Below are 17,968 nucleotides of genomic sequence, written 5' to 3'. Positions count from 1 at the left end.
TTGATTTACGTGGGAGACCAATAAAACTTCAAGACAAGAAGCTTGCACCATTTACATAGGCCGCAGGCATCCTTCCATTCTCCCGAAGGAGAGGAGACACTGAGACCTCCCCGGTCAGATCTTAGAAGCCCAGGCAAAATTAGTAAGCTTGGTGGGTTCTGTGCTCCAGATGGAGACAGCCAGAGTGAGAGAGACAGCGACATGGGGAGACCAGTCTTTCGAGAAACTGATCCCAATTCTTTATTTTCCATGGTCTACTTTTATACACTGAGATGTTATGCAAAAGTCAAGCGGGGTCAGCAGTCCTGACTTTTATCAAAGTCAGGTGCTTCATACAAATGTATACAGAGGTCTTAGGGGTGTTACATCATCTTCTGGCTAGGGAGCCTGCTGACAATTTATGACCCTCTTCTTGTGACAGCAGTCAGTCAACCAGGACATTTATTTCTCCAGGGGTGATTATTCTTAAAACAGATGCCACCCAAATAAAGTTACATTCCTATAGGGTGAGGGTGTAGTGGGTTTTAGTTAAGGAAAGAATTTACTTAGCCTAAGGTCTAATGTGATTAATATCAAAGGTTAATACTTATTTCTTCTATATATTCATTAATGTGTGTAAGGACAGGGGAAATGGAGACTTAGCAACAAACATTGGCTCAACAAATGAAAAACCCTTCACCAATACAGTTTCTAATCAGCCCACTATACTTATACTAATAGTTTTCTAACTTCTCTAAAGAACCTGTTTTTAGAAGGTTTAAAGCATCTCATGCCTCTCACGGTTGGGAGGCTGTGAGCCAGACATGTGGCCAGACAAGCCTGTCAGGCAGGCTAGAGAACCTTCAGAGGAGTTTGTAGATTGAAACACTCCTATCATGCCTAGGAGTTTTTATTAACTGGAGCTCTAGGTTAACTCCTTCTCCGAAAGAGGTGGTGGGGGACAGCCCCCTGTAAAGTCAGAGGTGTAGGGGAGAGCACAAAGTAGTAAAGCAGGCAGGCTCTGGTTATGGGGGTAGATGCTCGAGGATATCCAGGGGGACTCCTGAGGCTCGATCCCGCCTTTTTGCGTATGTCGAGCCTCCTTCCTCATGACCTTTGCTGTGGGTGGAGTGCCTCACTCTGGCCCCCAACAATGATTTTAGAAGTTCAAAGCCAGCAGGGATGGTATTTCCAAATAAAGGCAGGACTTTATGTTTTAGAATGTGCTCTAATATCCTTAAAGTGGGATGCTAGTGAGAGAAAAATGCAATGCCAGTTGAAAAGGAGCCTAGAAATGTGTGAAAGAGAGTAAGTTACAAGAAGTAAACTATATAAAGATAGATTCTCTGAAAAAATCATCCTGATTTCAGACATCTTAGTTCTGCTTTCTTCCTGTGACATCCAGAAGACTGACAGTCTGACAAAGATCTACCTTTATTTGGGCCAGAAAGAATTTGAATTGTCAGTGTGTTGGCCTTGCCTATGTTTTATTAAATTTATCCTAAAGTTTTTCATATTTTTGGATGCCATTATAAATGATATTTTTTCATTTTATTTTCAAATTTTTTCATTATTAATATATAGAAATACAAACACTTTTTAAATTTGTAGATATAATTGTATATTTACAAGCATTTATAAGAATCTTCAGATTTCTTTCATATGCTTTACCCAGTTTCTCCTAATTACACCATTTTACACAGTTATACAACAATAACAGAACCAGGATATTCACATTGACACAGTCAAGATACAGAACATTTCTGTTACCACAGTATCCCTCATACATTCCTGTAATAACCAACCCCGAACTCCTGCCTCACAAAGAGTTGGACACGACTGAGCAACTGAACTGAACTGAACTGAATCACCTGACGTGCCCACCCCCATTGTTAACCACGAAGAGCAGCTACTCTCTTATCCATTCATGTAATTTTGAATTTCAAAACTTCTAATAGAGAATTATAGAATTCTTAACCTTCTTGCTTTGCCTTTTTTACTCGTCATAATCATATGATTCATCCAGGTTGTTGCATTTATCAGTAGTTCACTCTTGGAAACTGATAAACATCTCTTACTATTGTGATTATATAATTGCTACTCACTTACTATTGTAGCTTGATTGATCAACAGAAAAACTAATAGAATCCTACATCACCAAAATTACCATTTAATATAAAACCCTGTAATCACTGTTTAAAATCCAGATGCATAGTTAAATTATCTTGAATTTTTTTTTAAATACAAATACCCAAGTATTTCTTTTTTCCTCCAAAGCTCCATGTATGTTTCTAATGAGCAGCCATGTTTAAAAACAACTGGACTATAAGATGATTTTTTACTTTTATCTAGTTTGTTTCACCTTCTCTATTTCATATTCAGTGCTCCTATGTCATTTAGTTTACATTCTCCAATTTTTACATTTCTTCTTTTTTTAATGTTCTTTCTCAAGCTTTTTTTAAAAAACTTACAAAATTTTACATAACTGAAAAACTTATGATATTGTCATTCCACTTGTTTGACTTAGTAAGAAATGAATGGTAAATTTCTAATTTAAAAAATATATATGCAACAAGAAAAAAAGATTTATTATATAACTCAGGGAACTATAGACAATATATTATAATAACCTATAATAGGAAATATTCTGAAAAATAATATATGTGTATATGTATAACTAAATCATCTTGCTGTGCACCTGAAACATTGTAAGTCAGCCATATTTCAATAAAATACAAATATTAAGAAAAAAATAGGCAAATGAACTATACCTGAAAAGTAAGAAACTGATGAAAGAAACTGAAGATGACACAGATGGATGGAAAGGAGTTATTGTATTAGAATAATAAATATTGTTAAAATTACCAGACTACATAAGGTAATCTACATATTCAATGAATCTCTATAACATTGAAAATGATATTTTTCAGAGAACTAAAGGATTTTTTTTTTTATTAATAGAAACAAAAAAAGACACTAAATAGCCACAGGAATCTTAAGAAAAATGGGGCTGGAGTAATCAGGCTCTCTGACTTCAGATTATACTACAAAGCTATGGTAATCAAAGCAGTATAGTACTGGCTCAAAAACAGACACATAGATGAATGGAACAATATAAAAATCCCAGAAATAAACTCACACATCTATTGTCAGTTAATCCACAACAATAAAGACAGTCCCTTCAGTAAGTGGTGCTTGGAAAACTGGCTAGCTTGTAAAAAAATAAATGTAAATTTAAGAATTTTACATGTAAAAGAATAAATTTAGAACACTCTTTAATACCATAAAAAATAAAGATAAGGAAGCAACCTAGATGTCCATCAGCAGATGAATGGATAAGAAAGCTATGGTACATATACACAATGGAGTATGACTCAGCCATTAAAAAGAATACATTTGAATCAGTTCTAATGAGGTGGATGAAACTGGAGCCTATTATACAGAGTGAAGTAAGCCAGAAAGAAAAACACCAATACAGTATACTAACGCATATATATGGAATTTAGAAAGATGGTAACAATAACCCTGTGTACGAGACAGCAAAAGAGACACTGATGTATAGAACAGTCTTATGGACTCTGTGGGAGAGGGAGAGGGTGGGATGATTTGGGAGAATGACATTGAAACATGTATAATATCATGTATGAAACGAGTCGCCAGTCCAGGTTCAATGCACGATACTGGATGCTTGAGGCTAGTGCACTGGGACGACCCAGAGGGATGGTATGGGGAGGGAGGTGGGAGGAGGGTTCAGGATGGGGAACACATGTATACCTGTGGTGGATTCATTTTGATATTTGGCAAAACTAATACAATTTTGTAAAGTTTAAGAATAAAATAAAATTAAAAAAATTAAGATATAAATGTAAGACAGGATTCCATAAAACTCCCACGTGAAAACATAGGCAGAACACTCTTTGACATAAATTGCAGCAATATATTTTGAAATTCACCTCATAGAGTAATGGAAATAAAAACAAAAAATAAACAAATATAGCCTAGTTGAACTTAAAACCTTTCTAAAGCAAAGGAAACAACAAACAAACAAAAAGACAATTTACAGAATGGGGGGAAAATTGCAAATGATGCAACTGAAAAGGGATTAATTTTAAAAATATACAAACAGCTCCTATAGCTTAATATAGGGGAAAAAAATCCAGTCAAAAAATGGGCAGAATATATAAATAGATGCTTCTCTAAAGAAGACATACTGATGGCCAAAAGGTACACGAAAACATGCTTACTATTGCTAATTATCAGAGAAATGCAAAACAAAACTACAATAAGGTATTACCTTATACCAATCAGAATGACCATCATTAAAAAGTCTATACATAATAAATGCTGGAGAGGGTGTGAAGAAAAGAGGACCCTCTTATGTTGTTGATAGGAATGCAAATTGATGTAGCCACTATAGAGAACAGTATGGAAGTTCCTTAAAAACTATAAATAGAGCTACCATATAGCCCTGTATTCCTAGCCGTGGGCATATATCCAGAGAAAAACATAATTTGAAAAGACAAATGCACCCCACTGTTTATATAGGCACTATTTGTAATGGCCAATGTAAGGAATTGATCTAAATATCCATTGACTGATTAATGGATAAGTAAGAAATCCAGAAAAAGACAGATACCATATATTGTTTATATGTGGCATCTAAAAATAATAATAATACAAAAAAAAAACTTTTGTACAAAGCAAAAATAAACCCACAGACATAGAATATAAATTTATTGTTACCAAAGGGAAAAGAGGGTAGGGATAAAATAGGAGTTTGGGGTTAACAATACACACTGCTATATATTCAATATGTATAGCACAAGGAATGATACTCAATAGTTTGTAATAAATATAAGCAAAAAGAATCTAAAAAGATATATGTGTGCATATATATATCTGTAAAATAGCTGAATCACTTTTCCGTACATATGAAACTAATACAACATTGTAAATCAACTATAATTCAATAAGAAATAAAAATAAAGAGAAAAATGCAAAATATGTATTTATCAACAGTACAGTATTATTGTACAATAGATGAAAAAAGAGAAATATTGTTAGTTAAAGTAATTGGCCCCCAATTAAAATAAAAGAAAAAAAAAAGAACTTCACAGTTTGCAATAACATCCAAGTATTTAAAATTATTTTTTTTTTTTTTTTTAATGAATGTTGTCGCTTTTTATTTTTTTTTTTATTTTTTTTTTAATTTTATTTTATTTTTAAACTTTACATAACTGTATTAGATTTGCCAAATATCAAAATGAATCCGCCACAGGTTTACATGTGTTCCCCATCCTGAACCCTCCTCCCTCCTCCCTCCCCATTCCATCCCTCTGGGTCGTCCCAGTGCACCAGCCCCAAGCATCCAGTATCGTGCATCAAACCTGGACTGGCGACTCGTTTCATACATGATATTTTACATGTTTCAATGCCATTCTCTCAAATCATCCCAAATGGGGAGGGAGGAGGGAGGAGGGTTCAGGATGGGGAACACATGTAAACCTGTGGCGGATTCATTTTGATATTTGGCAAATCTAATACAGTTATGTAAAGTTTAAAAATAAAATAAAATTAAAAAAAAAAATAAAAAAAAAAAAATAAAAAGCGACAACATTCATTAAAGTATAGATTTTTTATTAACTGGCAAACTTTGATTATCTGGCAAACTGAACCTAAAATTTAGAATCAAAACTAACAGAGTAGAAAGGTTTCCTGGTGGCTCATTGGTAAAGAATCAGCCTGCCAATGCAGTAGACACAAGTTCCATCCCTGGATTGGGAAGTTCCCTTGGAGAAGGAAATGGCAACCCACTCCAGTAGTCTTGCCTTGGAAATCTCATGGACAGAGGAACCTGGCATAGTCCATGGGTTGTAAAAGAGTTGGACCACAACTTCAGTCAGTCAGTTCAGTCACTCAGTCATGTCCAATTCTGTGACCCCCACAGACTGCAGCATGCCAGGCTTCCCTGTCCTTCGCTAACTCCTGGAGCTTGCTCAAACTCTTGTCCATTGAATCGCTAATGCCATCAATACTTTGGTCACCTGACAATATTGTAAGGTAATTAACCTTCAATTAAAATAAATAAATTTATATTAAAAAAAAAGAAAACGACAACAACAACAACAAATAACTGATTCATTAGAAAAGACCCTGATGCTGGGAACAATTGAAGGCAGGAGGAAAAGGGGACCACAGAGCATGAAATGGTTGGATGGATGGACACAATTTAGTTTTTAAACAACAAAATTATCAAAGAGTAAAAACATTTAAACTTGTTAAAAATAATAATTTACTCCTTTTCATTGCTGAGTAATATCTCATGCAATGGATGTACTAGGCTTGTTGAATCAGGAACCAACTGAAGGACAGGCTTCCCTAGTACCTCAACAGTAAAGAATCTGACTGCAATTCCGGAGACCCAGGTTTGATCCCTGGGTTGGGAAGATTCCCTGGAGAAGGGAATGGCTGCACATTACAGTATTCTTGCCTGGAGAATCCCATGGACAGAAGAACCTGGTGAGCTAAAATCAATGGGGTTGCAAAGAGTCAGACACCACTGAACAAACTGGGAAATTCTTCAAGAGTTGGGAATACCAGATCACCTACTGTGAAACCTGTATGCAGGTCAAGAAGCAATAGTTAGGCCTGAACATGGAACCACGGTCTGGTTCCAAAATGGGAAAGGAGTATGGCTTTCCCGTTTCCAAAATGGGAAAGGAGCATGGCTGTATATAGCCACCAGCTTATTTAACTTCTATGTAGAGTGCATCATTCGAAATGCTTGCATGGCTAAAACACAGGCTGGAATCAAGATTCATGAGAGAAATATCAGTGACCTCAGATATGCAGCTGGCACCACCCTTATGGCAGAAATCAAAGAAGAATTAAAGAGCCTCTAGATGAAGGTGCAAGAAGAGAGTGAAAAAGCTGGCTCAAAACTCAACATTCAAAAAACTAAGATTGTGGCATCCAATCTCATCACTTCATGGCAAATAGATGGGTAAAAAAATGGAAATGGTAACAGACTTGATTTTCTTGGGCTCCAAAATCCCTGTGGACAGTGACTGCAGCCATGAAATTAAGACACTTGCTCTTTGTAAGAAAAGCTATGACAAACCTAGACAGCATATTAAAAAGCAGAGACATTACTTTGCCAACAAATGTCCATCTAGTCAAAGTTTTTTCAGTAGTCGTGTATGGATATGCAAGTTGGTTGATAAAGAAGACTGAGCACTGAAGAATTGATGCTTTTGAACTGCGGCATTTGAGAAGACTCTTGGGAGTCCCTTGGACAGCAAGGAGATCAAACCAGTCAATCTTAAAGGAAATCAACTCTGAATATTCATTGGAAGGGCTGATGCTGAAGCTACTCCAATACTTTGGCCACCTGATATGAAAAGCCAACTCATTAGAAATGATGCTGGGAAAGATAGAAGGCAGGAGTAGAAGGAGATAACAGAAGACAAGATAGTTGGATAGCATTGCCAACTCAATTGGAGAAGGCAAAGACACCCCACTCCAGTACTCTTGCCTGGAAAATCCCAGGACGGAGGAGCCTGGTAGGCTGCAGTCCATGGGGTTGCTGGGAGTCGGATACAACTGAGTGACTCCACTTTCACTTTTCACTTTCATGCATTGGAGAAGGAAATGGCAACCCACTCCAGTGTTTTTGCCTGGAGAATCCCAGGGACAGGGGAGCCTGGTGGGCTGCCATCCATGGGGTTGCACAGAATTGGACACGACTAAAGCAACTTAGCTCTAGAAGCAGCAGCAGCATCCAACTCAATAGACACGAGTTTGAGCAAGTTCTGGGAATGGTGAAGGACAAGGAAACCTGCTGCAGTCCATGGGGTCCCAAAAAGTTAGATATGACTGAGAGGATGAACAACAAACTGAAGGATGTCTGTGTTGTTTCAAGTTTGGGGCTAATTATAAATAAAATATTATAAATATTCATAAATAGAATTTATGGAAGCATAATTTTCTGTCACTCTGAAATAATTGCCAAGGAGTACAATGTCTGAGTAATATGTTATTTGAACATTTGAAATATAAATAAACTACCTATCAGCATGGCTTAAAACCAACAAAAAAGGATAACACTAAATGCTGACTAGAAGAGAAACTGGATCATTCACATTGATGATGAAAATTCACAGTGGTACAACTACTATAGAAAACAGGTAGTTTCTTTATATCTCAAGTGTTTAAACATTACATTTCAAATGTTCAATTTTTCTAGACTATTTGTGAAAAAGACTTTCATTTATTCATTGAATTAGTTTTGCTCCTTTGCCAAAAATCAGGGAGTTATACTTGTGAGGAGGGGTTGTTTTTAAACTATCTATTCTGTGCCATCAATCATTATGTCTGTTCCTCTGCCATATCAATCTCTCATTTTTTGAAATGTAACTCACACTTCATAAAATTTACCACTTTAAAGTGAATAGTTAAGTGATTTTTATTATACAGTTGACCCTTGAAGAATGCACAGGGGTTGGGGAGGTAGTTAGAGGTGTCAAACTACCCAGCTGTAAAAAATCTTAGCCTACAACTAAGATTGGCTAAAAAGCCTACAACTTTACAAGCACCTTCTATTCCTGAAGTTTCCACACCTGTGCATTCAACCAACTGGGAATCTTACAGTTGTGCTGTATTTACCATTGAAAACAATTTTTGTTTAAGTGGACCTGTACAACTCAAAGCCATACTGTTCAAGGATCAACTTGATTCACAAAGCTTTGCAACCAACACAAGTATCTAATTCCAGTACATTTTCAGTTCAGTTCAGTTCAGTCACTCAGTCATGTCCGACTCCCAGCCACCACATGAATTGCAGCACGCCAGGCCTCCCTGTCCATCACCAACTCCTGGAGTTCACTCAGACTCATGTCCATCGAGTCAGTGATGCCATCCAGCCATCTCATCCTCTGTCTCCCCTTTTCCTTCTGCCCCCAATCCCTCCCAGCATCAGAGTCTTTTCCAATGAGTCAACTCTTTGCATGAGGTGGCCAAAGTACAGGAGTTTCAGCTTTAGCATCATTCCTTCCAAAGAAATCCCAGAGCTGATCTCCTTCAGAATAGACTGGTTGGATCGCCTTGCAGTCCAAGGGACTCTCAAGAGTCTTCTCCAACACCACAGTTCAAAAGCATCAATTCTCAGAGCTCAGCTTTCTTCACAGTCCAACTCTCACATCCATACATGACCACTGGAAAAACCATAGCCTTGACTAGATGGACCTTTGTCATTACCCCCCAAAGAAACTGTAAAGCTATTCAGTCACTACTTATTCCCGGCCCCATTGCAAACCCTGGCAATTACTGATCTATCTTCTATCTCTGGGGATTTGACTCCTCTGTTTACTTCATATAAATTGAGTATTACACATATCTGTTTTACATCATGAGTTTTTTGTCTACCTCCTTTTACTTAGCATAATGGTTTCAAGATTTAATCATTTGTAGCATGTATCCATATTTAATTCTTTTTTTTTTCCTGGTGAAAGACAGTCCAGTGTTGGTTGTACCCTACCACATCACAAAGCATTCCTCAGTTGGTGTACATTGGGTTTTTTGCACCTTTTGGCTATTATAAGTACTGGCACTATGAACATTTGTGTGCAACTATTTGTTTCAGTACCTGTTTTCAAATTTGGGGAAAACATACTAAAAGTGGAAGTGCTAGTTCATTTGGTAACTTTAGGCTTAATAGTTTTAGGTACTGTCAGATTGTCTTCCAAAGTGGCAGCACCACTGTCCATGCCCATCAGCCATTTACAATTATTCCAAATTCACCATTATGAACATTTAGTTTAGTTTTGTTTGTTTGCTTGTTTTACTGCAGCCATCCTAATGAGTGTTAAGTGGTATTTCATTATGGTTTTGATGTATATTTTTCTGATGACTAATAATGTTGAACATGTTTTCATGTACATACTGGCCTTGTGTATACACTCTTCATCTACTCAAATCTTTTTAACATTTTTAATGGCGTTGTTTGTCTTTTTATTTTTGAGTTGCAAAAATTCTTTTTAAATTTTACTTAATAGACACAATGCATTACTTTGTGTTGTTATTGTTCTTCACTTCCTAAGTGGTGTCTGACTCTTTGTGATCCAATGGACTGTTGCATGCCAGGCTCCTATGTCCTCTACTGTCACCTGGAGTTTTCTTAAATTCATGTCCATCAAGACAGTGATGCTATCTAACCATCTCATTCTCTGCCACTGGCTTCTCCTTTTACCTTCAATTTTTCCCAGCATTAAGGTCTTTTGCAACAAGTGGACTCTTTGCATCAGGTGGCCAAAGTAGTGGAGCTTCAGCCTCAGCATCAGTCATTCCAATGAATATTCAGGATTGGTTTCCTTTAGGATTGAATGGTTTGATCTCCTTTCTGTCCAAGGGATTCACAAGAGTCTTATCCAGGACCACAATTTAAACACATCAGTTCTTGGGCCCTCAGACTTTTTTATGGACCAACAGTTTTATCCATACATGACTACTGGAAAACAAACAAACAAACATAGATTTGACTATATGGATCTTTGTTAGTGAAGTGATGTCTCTGAGTTTAAATACATTGTCTAGAATTATCATAACTTTCTATCCAAGGATCAAGTGTCTTTTAATTTCATGGCTGCAGTCACCATCCATAGATAAAAACCTGTCACTGCTTTCACTTTTTCCCTGTTTATTTGCTCTGAAATGATGGGACCAGATGCCATTATCTTAGGCATTTTAATGTTGAATTTTAAGCTTTTTCACTCTCCTCTTTCACCTTGACCTTCCCTGAAAGCTCAGTTGGTAAAGAATCCACCTGCAATGCAGGAGGCCTGGGTTCAATCCTTGGTTTGGGAAGATCCCCTGGAGAAGGAAAAGGCTTCCAGTATTCTGACCTGGAGAATTTCATGGGCTGTAGTCCACGGGGTTACAAAGAGTCTGACACAACTGAGCAACTTGCACTTTTACCTTCATCAAGAGGCTCTTTCATTCCTCTTCACATTCTGTCATTTGAATGGTTATCATCTGCATATCTGAGGCTGCGGATGTTTCTGCCAGTGATCTTGATTCCAGCTTGTGATATATCCAGTCTGGCATTTCATATGAATTACTCTGCATATATGTGGTTAAAAATCAAGGTGACAATATACAGTGTTGTTCTCATTTTCCAATTTTGAACCAGTCAGTTGTTTCATTTATGGCCCTAATTGTTGCTTCTTGACCTTCATTCAGGTTTCTCAGGAGACAGGTAAAGTAATCTGGTTGGTTCTCCCATGTCTAAGAATTTTCCACAATTTGTTGTGACCCCTACAGTCTAAGACATTTGTGTAGCCAATGAAGCATAAGTAGATGTTTTTTCTGGAACTCCTGTGTTTTCCTTGTGAGGCAATAAATGTTAACAATTTGGTCTCTGGTTCCTTTGCTATTTTTTAATATAAATTTATTATTTTTTAATATACATTTATTTACTTTAATTGGAGGCTAGTTACTTTACAATATTGTATTGGTTTTGCCATACATTGACATGAATCCGCCACGAGTGTACATGTGTTCCCCATCCTGAACCCCCCCTCCCACCTCCTTCCCCATCCCATCCCTCTGGGTCATCCCAGTGCACCAGCCCTGAGCACCCTGTCTCATGCATCAAACCTGGACTGGTGATTTGTTTCACATATGATAATATACATGTTTCATTTGCTTTTTGAATCCCAGCATGCACATCTGGAAGTTTTCAGCTTGAAGTATTTTGAGCATAAGCTTGCTAGAATGTGAAATGAGCACAATTTTATGATAGTTTGAATATTCATTGGTATTGGCATTCTTAGGGATTGTAATGAAAATTGACTTTTCTAGTTTTGCGGTCACTGCTGAGTCTTCCAAATCTGCTGGCATTTTGAGGGCAGCACTTTAACAGGATCATATTTTAGGATTTTCATTAGCTCACCTGGAATTCCATCACCTCACTAGATTTGTTTGTAGTAATCTTCCTAAGGCCCACTTCCTAAGGCCTAAGGAAGTAATGCTTCCTAAGTCATCACTTGGGTGTCTAGTTCTATGTGAATGACCACACCATCATGGTTATCTGTGTCATTAAGACTTCATTTTGTACACTTCTGTGTATTCTTTTCACTTCTTAACCTCTTCTGATTCTGTTAGGTATTTGCAATTTCTGTCCTTTATTGTGTCAATCATTGCATGAAATGTTTTCTTGGTATTCTAAATTTTCTTGAAGAGATCTCAAGTTTTTCCCATTCTATTGTCTTCATCTATTTTTTGTGTGTTGTTCACTCAAGAAGGTTTTCTTATTTCACATAGCTATTCCCTGGAACTCTGCAGTTGGGTATGTATTTTCCTTTCTCCTTTGCCTTTCACTTCTCTTTTCTCAGGTATTCCTAAGGCCTCCTCAGACAAAAATTTTGCCTTCCTGAGTTTCTTTTTCTTTGGAATGGTTTTGGTCACCACCTCCTGAAGAGTGTTATAAACCTTTATCCATAGTTTTTCAGGCAGTCTGTTGACCAGGTCTACTCCCTTGACTCTATTTGTCACCTCCACTGTAAAATCATAAGGGATTTGATCTAGACCATCATAACTGAATGTCTATTGTTTTCCCCTACTTTCTACATTTAAAGCCTGAATTTTGCAATAAGAAGCTCATGACCTGAACAACAGTCAGCTCCATCTCTTGTTTTTGCTGACTGTATAGAGCTTCTCCTTCTTTGGCTGCAAACAATATAATCAATCTGATTTTGTTTCTGACTATCTGGTGATGTCCATGTGTAGGGTCATGTCTTGTATTGTTGTAAGAGGGCATTTGCTATGACCCAGCGTGTCTTCTTGGCAAAACTCTGTTAGCATTTGCCCTGCTTCATTTTGTACACCAAGGCCAAATTTACCTGTTACTCCGGGTATCTCTTGACTTCCTACTTTTGCATTCCAATCCCCTATGATGAAAAGCACACTTTTTTGGTGTCAGTTCTAGAAGGTCTTGTAGGTCTTCATAGAACCATTCAATTTCAACTTTTTTGGCATTTGTGGTTGGGGCATAGACCTGGATTACTGTGATGTTGAATGGTTTGCCTTGTAAATGAACTGAGATCATACTGCTGTTTTTGATATTGCACTCAGGTACTGCATTTCAAAGTCTTTTGTTGACTATTAGGGGTACTCCATTTCTTTTAAGGGATTCTTGCCCACAGTACTAGATATAATAATCATCCAAATTAAATTTGCCCACCCCATCCATTTTAGTTCATTGATCCCTAAAATGTCACTATTCACTCTTGCCATCTCCTGCTTGACCACATCCAATTTACCTTGATTCATGAACCTATCATTCCAGAGTTTTATGCAATATGGTTCTTTACAACATCAGACTTTAATTTCACCACCAGGTACATCCACTACCGTCCATTTTTTCCACCATGGCCCAGCCTATTCTTCTTTCTGGAGCTATTTCTCTTACCTTCCCCAGTAGTGTATGGGCCACCTGCCAACCTGGGGGCAATCATCTTCTAGTGTCATATATTTTAGCATTTTCATACTGTCCATGGGGTTCTCAAGGCAAGAATGCTGAAGTGGTTTGCCATTCCCTTCTCCAGTGGATCACATTTTGTCAGAACTCTCCACCATGACCTGTCCATCTTGGGTTACTCTGCATGGCATGGCTAATAGCTTCATTGAGTTGGACAAGGCTGTTGTCCATGTGATCATTTTGGTTAGATTTCTGTGATTGTGGTTTTCATTATGGAGACATGAAATTATAGTTCTTACTTCTTATGTCTGTCTTCTGATGGATGAGAATAAGATGTTTGTGCAGGCTTCCTGAAGGGAGGGACTGCCTGTGAGGGAATCTGGGTCTTTTACTGGTGGGCAGAATCATTCTCTGTAAATCTTTATTTTTTAATTGTATTTTATTTTTAAATTTTACATAATTGTATTAGTTTTGCCAAATATCAAAATGAATCTGCCACAGGTATACATGTGTTCCCCATCCTGAACCCTCCTCCCTCCTCCCTCCCCATACCATCCCTCTGGGTCTTCCCAGTGCACCAGCCCTAAGCATCCAGTATCATGCATCGAACCTGGACTGGCAACTCGTTTCATACATGATATTTTACATGTTTCAATGCCATTCTCCCAAATCTTCCCACCCTCTCCCTCTCCCACAGAGTCCAAAAGACTGTTCTATATATCAGTGTCTCTTTTGCTGTCTCGTACACAGGGTTATTGTTACCATCTTTCTAAATTCCATATATATGCCTTAGTATACTGTATTGGTGTTTTTCTTTCTGGCTTACTTCACTCTGTATAATAGGCTCCAGTTTCATCCACCTCATTAGAACTGATTCAAATGTATTCTTTTTAATGGCTGAGTCATACTCCATTGTGTATATGTACCATAGCTTTCTTATCCATTCATCTGCTGATGGGCATCTAGGTTGCTTCCATGTCCTGGCTATTATAAATAGTGCTGCGATGGACATTGGGGTACACGTGTCTCTTTCCCTTCTGGTTTCCTCAGTGTGTATGCCCAGCAGTGGGATTGCTGGATCATATGGCAGTTCTATTTCCAGTTTTTTAAGGAATCTCCACACTGTTCTCCATAGTGGCTGTACTAGTTTGCATTCCCACCAACAGTGGAAGAGGGTTCCCTTTTCTCCACACCCTCTCCAGCATTTATTGCTTGTAGACTTTTGGATCGCAGCCATTCTGACTGGTGTGAAATAGTACCTCATAGTGGTTTTGATTTGCATTTCTCTGGTAATGAGTGATGTTGAGCATCTTTACATGTGTTTGTTAGCCATCTGTATGTCTTCTTTGGAGAAATGTCTATTTAGTTCTTTGGCCCATTTTTTGATTGGGTCATTTATTTTTCTGGAGTTGAGCTGTAGGAGTTGCTTGTATATTCTCGAGATTAGTTGTTTGTCAGTTGCTTCATTTGCTATTATCTTCTCCCCTTCTGAAGGCTGCCTTTTCACCTTGCTAATAGTTTCCTTTGATGTGCAGAAGCTTTTAATGTTAATTAGGTCCCATTTTTTTTATTTTTGCTTTTATTTCCAATATTCTGGGAGGTGGGTCATAGAGGATCCTGCTGTGATGTATGTACAATTGTCTGCTGATATCTGATGTTCTCCCTCCCTGTGAGTTGTTTGGCCTGAGTTGACCCAGTCCTATAGTCTGCAGGCTCTATGGTAGACCGATTTGTGAACTCCAAAAAGGATTTACATCAAGAAATACCTCTCAGGACTGCTTCTGCTAGCACCCCTCACCCTGGGGCAGGCCACTGCCAACACATGCCTCCATAGAAGACCTTCAAACATTCACAGGCAGGTAAGGCTCAATCTCTCTTGGGGTCACTGCTCCTTTCCCCTGAGTCCTTGTTTGAAAAAGATTTTGTTTGTGCCTTAGAAGAGTCTTTGTTTCCTCTAGTCCTGTGAAAGTTGTGTAATCAAATCCCACTGTCCTTTGAAGTCAGATTCCCTGGGCATTCTGAGTCCCTTTGACAGGTCCCCATGTTGGGAATTCTGATATGGCGCTTAGAACCTCACAACAGTGTAATAACTTATTTAGTATTATTGTTCTCCAGTTTGTGGGTTGGCCACTTTGGTGAGCATAAGAATCAATTTTATTGTGATTGTGCCCCTATTATCATTTTGTTGTGGCTTCTCCTGTGTCCTTGGATGTGGAGTATCTTATTTTGATGGGTTCCAACATCTTCTTGTCAATAATTGTTCAAGAGCTAGTTGCAATTTTGGTGTTCTCACAGGAGAAGATGAGTGGATGTCCTTCTAGTATACCCATCGTTTAGATCTCCTCGATACAGGGTTTCTCTTGGGGATGGGGGGAAATGTTATATTCTTCTTAGTGTCAAAAAAAAAAAAACTATTTAATTGATTTGTGATCTTGGGCACATGACTTAACCTCTCTGTTTCCTCAGTTGGAAAACGGATTTACTCCAAAACCTAAGGGATGCAGTAAAAGTAGTTCTATGAGGGAGGTTTATAGCAATAAAAGCCTACCTCAAGAAATAAGAAAAACATCAAATAGACAACCTAATCTTATACCTAAAGCAACCAGAAAAAAAAGACCAGAAAACCCTCAAACTTAGTAGAAGGAAAAAAATAATGCAGAGATAAATGATAAAGAAATGAAAGAAATAATAGGAAAGATCAATAAAACTAACAGTTGGTTCTTTGAGATGATAAGCAAAATTGACAAAACATTAGTCAGACTCAACAAAAAAAAGAGCAAAAGACTCAAGTCAACAAAATTAGAGATGAAAAAGGAAAGGTTGCAACAGACAATGTAGAAATACAAAGGCTGATAAGAGACTACTCCAAGCAATGATATGCCAGTCATGTGGACAACCTGGAAGAAATGGACAAATTCTTAGATAAGTACAACATTCCATGACTTATCCAAGAAGAAATAGAAAATATAAACAGACAAAACACAACCAATGAAATTGAAACTGTGATAAAAATTCTCACGAAGAAACAAAAGTCCAAGGCCAGATGTCTTCATATATGATTCTACCAAATGCTTTTAGAAGAGATAACACCTACCTGCTCAAGCCTGTACAGAAATTTGCAGAGGGAAGAACACTACCAAACCCATTCTATAAGGACACCATTACCTTGATACCAAAACCAGAAAAAAATATATCAGAAAAGAAAGAAAGAAAACTACAGGCCAATATCATTCATAGACATGCAAAAGTCCTAAACAAAATACTAGCAAACAGAATCTAACAGCACATTATAAAGATCATATATCATGATCAACTCCAATTCATCCCAGGGATGCAAAGATTCTTCATTATACACAAATTTAACAAAGTGATACACCATATCAACAAATTGAAAGATAAAAATTGTATGATAACCTCAATAGATGCAGAAAAACTTTGACAAAACCAATATCTACTTATGATCAATGAGACGGAGAGATCTCCCTCAGCTTCTGGGCTGTGGACTTGTTGGAGAATTTTCAAAGACAGAACTGAAGGTATTCAGAACAAGCCTCCTCAATGTGTGCCACTTTGGCCTGTGGACTACTTTGAGCCAAAGGCAATCAAGACTCTGCAGACTAGACACAGAGACTCTGCACACTAGACTGATGTGCATGGTGTGCAAAATGGAGAGGATGGGGCGAATGAAGAGAGTAGCATGGAAACATACACACTGCCATATTTAAAATAGATAACCAGTGGGAATTTACTGTATGACTCAGGGAACTCAAACCGGGGCTCTGTCACAATCTAGAGGGGTGGGGTGGGGTGGGATGGAGGTTCAGGAGGGAGGAGACATATGTATACCTATGGCTGATTCATGTTGATGTATGGCAAAAACCAACAAAATATTAAAGCAATTATCCTTCAATTAAAAATAAATAAATTTTAAAACAGAAAAAAAAATAAAATAAACAACTCTTTAGAAAATGAGCATGGAAGGAACCTTCCTTAACATAATTAATGCCATATATGACAAACACATAGAAAACATTATTCTCTATTTTTTATTATTTGATTTTTAAACTTTACAATATTTTATTAGTTTTGCCAAATATCGAAATTAATCCACCACAGGTATACATGTGTTCCCCATCCTGAACCCTCCTCCCTCCTCCCTCCCCATACCATCCCTCTGGGTCGTCCCAGTGCACTAGCCTCAAGCATCCAGTATCGTGCATCGAACCTGGACTGGCGACTCATTTCATACAGATATTATACATGTTTCAATGCCATTCTCCCAAATCTTCCCACCCTCTCCCTCTCCCACAGAGTCCATAAGACTGCTCTGTATATCAGTGTCTCTTTTGCTGTCTCGTACACAGGGTTATTGTTACCATCTTTCTAAATTCCATATATATGTCTTAGTATACTGTATTGGTGTTTTTCTTTCTGGCTTACTTCACTCTATAATAGGCTCCAGTTTCATCCACCTCATTAGAACTGATTCAAATGTATTCTTTTTAATGGCTGAGT

Source organism: Bubalus bubalis, chromosome 20 (genome assembly GCF_019923935.1).
Source record: "Bubalus bubalis isolate 160015118507 breed Murrah chromosome 20, NDDB_SH_1, whole genome shotgun sequence".
Taxonomy (NCBI): domain Eukaryota; kingdom Metazoa; phylum Chordata; class Mammalia; order Artiodactyla; family Bovidae; genus Bubalus; species Bubalus bubalis.
This window is presented reverse-complemented; position numbering follows the sequence as displayed.